Source organism: Vigna unguiculata, chromosome 10 (assembly GCF_037176805.1).
Source record: "Vigna unguiculata cultivar grain cowpea cultivar isolate G323 ecotype 2 chromosome 10, ASM3717680v1, whole genome shotgun sequence".
NCBI classification, from domain to species: domain Eukaryota; kingdom Viridiplantae; phylum Streptophyta; class Magnoliopsida; order Fabales; family Fabaceae; genus Vigna; species Vigna unguiculata.
This window is the reverse complement of record NC_140801.1, coordinates 42,976,761-42,983,331: the sequence shown is the minus strand read 5'-3', so window position 1 is coordinate 42,983,331 and position 6,571 is coordinate 42,976,761. Positions and strand designations below refer to the sequence as shown.

The 6,571-nt window shown below is 37.8% G+C and overlaps 1 non-coding gene and 1 pseudogene across 1 annotated transcript; one reads left to right on the top strand and one right to left on the bottom strand.

The window, feature by feature from the left end:
* Positions 1-3,091: 3,091 nt before the first annotated feature.
* On the bottom strand, positions 3,092-4,677 carry LOC146883254 (uncharacterized; annotated as a pseudogene).
* On the top strand, positions 4,040-4,146 carry LOC146883255 (small nucleolar RNA R71). The gene has a single exon (XR_014985669.1). It is a non-coding gene; the product is annotated as a small nucleolar RNA R71 (small nucleolar RNA).
* Positions 4,678-6,571: the final 1,894 nt, after the last annotated feature.

Genomic DNA, 6,571 nt, shown 5'->3' with positions numbered 1-6,571 from the left:
TACTCTCCTTTTTTGTTTCTTTTCTCTCTTTTTTTTCATTTTTTTTCTTCTTTTTTTTTATATTGTGAAACAGACAGACATTTCTCCAGTGACCAAATGTAGTGAGTGTCACCTTAGAAACCCAAAAGAGAACCTTTTAAAGTTTATCACTCAAAAATTATCTTCCTTACATGTCAAGTGTCAAACCCTTTTCTTGTGTAGTGTGTGAGTTCCCCAACAATTATGTAATGTGCTTCTCCAAATATAATTGAATAAACTTAGACTTGAGTTAGATTTATTTTTATGCTATACAAATGAAATGCAACAACTAACATGCAAATGACTCTCCCAAGCTTAGATGTATACGTTGTCCTCAACATAAGCAAAAACAACTAAGAAAGGAAGGGAGAGACTCACAAAAATATTAATGGTGGGGACGAAGCAAAGCCATAGTGTCATGGAGCAATTGTTCCACATGTTGCTGATGGAGAAGTTGACTATCCCTGAATTGCTCGAACTCATTGTAATGGCGTTGTTGTTGCAAGTGGAGCTCAGCCAGTGACTGATGGATACGGATAAATGCCTCAGCATGAGACTCTGTAGTGCTTGATGGCACCTGAGAAGGTGGAAAAAGTGGAGGAGGAGAGGAATGGTGTGCATCAGATGTTGAGAATGTCCATATATCTCTACCATACACTGTAGTAAAGGCAGGATTAGGGAGAGGTTGTGGTGGCATGCCTTCTATAGAATTCATCACCAAACAGTATTGACCATCTCGTTTCACCAACATGTCATTGTTGACAAGCATATAAAGATCAATACGAGATGTCCCCAAAATTGACTTATCATCATCCAAGGGAATGTTGAAATGGAGAGCAATAGTTGTGATCAGCCCACCAATTGCGATGTTTCTTGAAGAGGCTTTTCAAACCTTTGTGAGTTAACGAGCCAACCATGCACCGGAGTCTAGGTGAAAATCATTGACCATACCCCACATAAATAACAACTCTGATTTTCTTACAGCAGTAGTGTTATCATCCCTTGCAAACAGTGTGTGAGCTAACAAGCGATGAGCATAACGAAAACAAGGATGATGAATATGGGATTCTTTGGAATCTGATGAAACAAACTGACTAGCAGTAGATGAACGACACCAAAAGGCATGTTCATTAAAAATACGTGGATACCTCCTCTCACCACCACTAGGAAACCCAAAAATAGCATTCAACTCAGCCAACTCAAGAGTATAATCAGCGTTATGTAATCGGAACTTAATCAACCCCTCTTCGCAATTCTTGCCCTGCAAAATCTCTGCGCTCACAGAACTGAGGAATTCAAGAGTAATCCTCTCAAAAGCAGGGTTTTTCAAACTGGTAAAAGTGGTCCAACCAATATGTCTAAGCATAACAGTCATGTCTTCGAACATTCCCAATGTATTCAAAGAATTTTCATCAAGATACCGTGTAGGGAGAATCACTCACTTGTGTAGAGAAGCATACATCAGTTTTTGTTCATCATTGTGGAAAATAATTCCATGGCCATTGTTCGCAGATGAAAAAGAATGCCTACGTTTCCTTGTGTCGGCAGACCTTCCCACCGTCTGAGAATACGCTGATGTCGCACAAGTTGGTGCAAGAGAAGGTCTAGGTATGGGAGAGGTTCAAGATTCGGGAGAGACTCGAAGTTCTGATGAGGCACGAGCTTCTGGAGAGGCTCGAGATTCTTCTTCTTGAGTGGGTTGTTCCTCTAGAATGGGTCGCGATGACGAAGAAGGAGACGAACTCATAGTGACTGGCGCAAAGACTTTAACTAGGTGGGGTGGTTTCCTGATTGAAAGGAGGCGGCTAGAACGACGGCGCATTGTTGGAGAGGGAAACGGTGGCCGGTGGACGGCAGAGACATGACAGAGGAGGGGTAAAAGTGAGCTCTGATGTGAATGGGGAGCTTTAGGGTTTTGGAGGGTGAAAAGGAATTACCTCTCTCGCACCCGTTGTAATCCTCTTTTGTTCCCCTTTTTTTTTCGTTTTTTTTAAAGAGAGGACTCATTCAGTATTTGGTTGTGGTGATGTTAATGTAGCAGTGGTTACATTCTTTTTGAAAACATCACCGACATACACCTTCAATCTTTGACCATTCACTCTAAAACTTCTTTTTGAATTGAGGTCTGAAATTTCAATTGTACCAAAGGGAAATAATTGCTTCACAACAAACAAACCAGACCACCTTGACTTTAATTTACCAGGAAACAATTTGAGCCTAGTATTGTATAATAACACATGTTGTCCTGGTGTAAGATCTCTATGCGCAATTCTTTTATCATGCCATTTTTTTGTCCTTTCCTTATAAATGCTAGCATTCTCATAGGCTTGAAGTCTAAATTCATCCAACTCATCCAATTGCAATAATCGCTTCTCACCCACAATCTTCAAATCCAAATTCAAAAATTTAATAGCCCAAAATGCTTTGTGCTCTAATTCCACTGGTAAATGACATGACTTCCCACAAACCAGTTGATATGGAGACATTCCAATAGGAGTTTTAAAAGCTGTACGGTAAGCCCAAAGTACATCATCTAGTTTCTTAGACCAATCTTTCCTGGATGAGCTCACAACTTTCTCTAAAATTCTCTTCAACTCTCGATTGGAAATTTCCACTTTCCCACTGGTTTATGTATGGTAAGGAGTGGCGTTCTTGTGGTTAACACCATATTTACCCACTGCAAATTTCTTGTTATGGAAATATGAACCTCCATCACTAATGATTGCTCTAGGTACCCCAAATCTAGAAAAATATGTGCTTCTTAATGAAAGAAATTACCACTTTAGCATCATTCGATGGTAATGCCCTAGCCTCCACCCACTTTGACACATAATCCACTGCAACCAAAATATATTGGTTTGAAAAAGACGATGGAAATGACCCCATAAAATCAATACCCCACACATCAAAAATTTCCACTTCCAGAATGTTGTTTAGAGGCATCTCATTTCTCTTTGAAATATTTCCTACCCCTTGACATCTGTCACACTTCTCAATAAAACCACGAGCATCTTTAAAGAGAGTAGGCCAATAGAAGCCACTTTGTAAAACTTTAGAAGCTGTTCTCGCAACACTAAAATGCCCCCATAATCAGATCCATGACAATGCCACAGGATACTCTCAAACTCATTCTCAGGAACTTATCCTCACAATTTTTCCTCTCATTTTTTTCACTCTTTTTTACAATGTCATCTCCTTGTGCATTTTTCTCGCTACTCACCTCACTCCTTTTCTCATTTTCAACCAACCTCCCACTCCTCAATTGAATTGCCTTACATTGCTCCTTTGGGTTTGGAACGGTGTCACTGGGGAATGTTCTAGGAGGCCTCTCCAAAATTTGTCGTGAAAGTTAACCAATTTGATTCTCCAACTTCCGGATTGAAGCTTCCGGATTCTTGAAATTAGTCCTTGTCTCATTCATGAAATTAGAAGTTTGCTCCACAAATGTTGAGGTTTGCACAATTAATTTCTCCACAGCACTCTCCAACGTAGACATCTTGTTTCCTTGATTACTAGATTGTGCTTGATATTGATAAGGAGGCCTTGGTTGATTGGGTTGATTTGAACCACTCTAAGGTTTATTTGGTGGGCTCCTCCAATTTGAAAAATTATTAACAAACTGATTTTGTTGTTGTCCCATTGCATTCACATGCGCCTCTTGTTGAGTTACTTGACACTCACCATTTTGATGCATTCCTCCACAAAAATCACATAGAAGAGACGTTGTATTAACAACTTTTGCTTGCATATTACCCAACTTTTGCGTCAACTCAGTAATTTGTTGTGTTAACAACTTGTTTTGGGCAAGGATAACATCCAAGGTATTAACCTCCAGACACCAGCTTTTCTATTTTGCCTGTCAAACTGCATATTCATTGTATTACTTGCCATTAACTCCAAAGTCTCCAAAGCTTCCTCAGGTGTTTTCAAATTAAATGATCCTCCACTTGCTGCATCCAGAATTGCTTTAAAAGATGGTACAAGACCATTATAGAATATTTGGACTTGCAACCAATCTGGTAAAGCATGATGTGGACATTTCCTCAGTAACTCCTTGTACCTTTCCCAAGCCTCGTACAACGATTCAGTTTCTTGTTGCACAAAAGTAGTGATTTCATTCCTCATTCTCTCTGACTTGGATGGAGGAAAGTATTTGGTTACAAATTTTGTAGCCATATCTTCCCATGTAGAAATACTACCTTGAGGTTGTGTATGAAGCCAACTTTTAGCTTTATCCCGTAATGAGAAAGGAAAAAGCCTCAAGCGGATTGCATCATCTGAAACTCCATTTATCTTCAAAGTGTCACAAATGGCCAGAAAATTCTCCAGATGAGAATTAGGATCCTCTGAACCTGAACCTCCAAATTGATTCTGCTGGATGACTTGTAATAGTGCCGACTTGATTTCAAAATTGTTGGCTTGAATAGGAGGTCTCACGATGCTCCCCTGGTAATTATTTGTATTTGGCATCGAGTAGTCAAGTAAAGTCCTCCTCATAGGTTATTCCTCAACCATTGTTGATATGTGCTCCTTCTTATCAATTGATGGCCCTACTTTTCTTTCTTGTTTCTTCTTTCTTGTAATACTCCTATTGTGTCTAGCAGTACGTTCAATTTCTGGGTCAAAAAGCAAGATTTTTTCTGCAACTGTACCTCACATAAACACTTAAAGACACAAGATTCTAATAACAAAAATCACGTGAAAACAATTTAACAACAAACAAGATAATTAAAACAAAAAAACAACAAACTGGAAACTCAAACAATTTTAACTAACTAAAAAGTAAAACTCAAATCTCAAGCAAATTAGATCACTAATATCAATAGAAAAATCAATCCCCGGCAACGGCGCCAAAAACTTGATGAACGTTTGGCAAGTGAACCAATCGTTAACGTAGTAATAAAATATCGTCCTCTGGGATTGATTTGTTGAATACTTGATTCCTAATTTACATAATTTTGAGCAAATGTGAATCAATATAATTGCAAGCATAAAATTTATAACAAAAACTTTAATCAAGAGAAGAATCGTTAGAGGATTGATTTCGTTCTTTTTCCTATAAAATTCTACTCCTTTTAAATTGATGCAAGTAATGTAATCATCCACTTAAGTTTACTGAGAGCTGTTTTACCCCTAATCCCTTAGTAGGTAAAATCTATTTATTGAATTCGAACCCCCAATTCCTTAGGTCAGTTTACAAAAATTCAATAAAATCATGAAAATCAATAATCATCTCATTGCAAACTAATTAGATATGCCCAATTTCTCAATTGTGACATAATCTAACCTGTCTTGTTTATAATCGCAAGTAATCCCCAATTTCCCAATGGTGAAATTGCTCATAAATAAACGATAAAACCATAAACAGAGCACTGAGATGAAGAACATTAACAAACATCAAATGTAAAGAGTAGAACCTATAATCCAAAGTCTTACATCAATCCTCTAACAAAATGAAATTAGTTCTGCATACTGAAAATAACAAAACTCTAAACGGTAGCCAAAACAGATGAAAAATGAGAGGAAGAAGAAAAAGTTTCCTTTTCGTGAACGCTCCCCTTTATATCTCCTCCACGTTCCTCTTTACTGAGATCACTTTCTCTCTCCTCTAACCGTTTTCCACTATCTCTCCTCTTTATATTTTCTTTTTCTTTTAAATCTTTTTGAGTCCACATAATCTTTAAGTTTCTCGCTAGAAAATCCACAGGTTGTGGAAAAATCCACAGGTCACCTATGAAACACTCTGTTTTGTGCATGATCTTCTGAAGTCAAAACCACAGGTCGTGGAAAAATCCACCAGGCACCTGTGGAACACCCTGTTTTGTATCCTCCAATTCGCTGCACAAAACCACAGTTCGTGGAAAAATCCACCAAGCTAGGATGGAATTCTCACCAAGGACAAGTTAGATCTTCAAATAGACCACCACATCAATAAAACCAACAACAACAATCTTCTTTGCATGAAAGGACATCAAAGCTTGAAGAGACACTTCAACAATTCATGCAAGTTTCCATCTCTAATCACAAAAGCACAAAAGCACTATCTGTAATTTGGAGACTCAAGTGGTTCAATTAGCATAAAAGTTAGAGGAAAATTTTGATAAAAAATTTAAAACCAACACTGAGGTCAACCCAAAGGATCACTACAAGGCTATCACAAGTCGGAGTGGAGAGAAAAATAGTGATGAGATTGAAAAAGCTAAGAGTGGAGAGAAAATGAATGAGAAAAATGAGGAGGGATTCGAGGAAGAAATTAAAAAGAAGAGAAAGAAGAAGAAAAGTAATGATAAAGGTGTGAAAAAATCTCTTATATATCTGCAAGTCCATTCAAGGAAGGAAAAGGAGAAGTAGTTTGCTCAATTAATGGATATTTTCAAAAGGCTGGAGATCAACATTCCTTTTTCAGATGCACTACAACAAATATCTTCTTATGCAAGATTAATGAAAGAATTTCTCACTAAGAAGAGGAAGTATATAGAAGACTGTCGTGGTTCAAGGGAACTGTAGTGCTATAATACAAAAGTTGTTGCCACCAAAGTTGAAAGACTCTAGT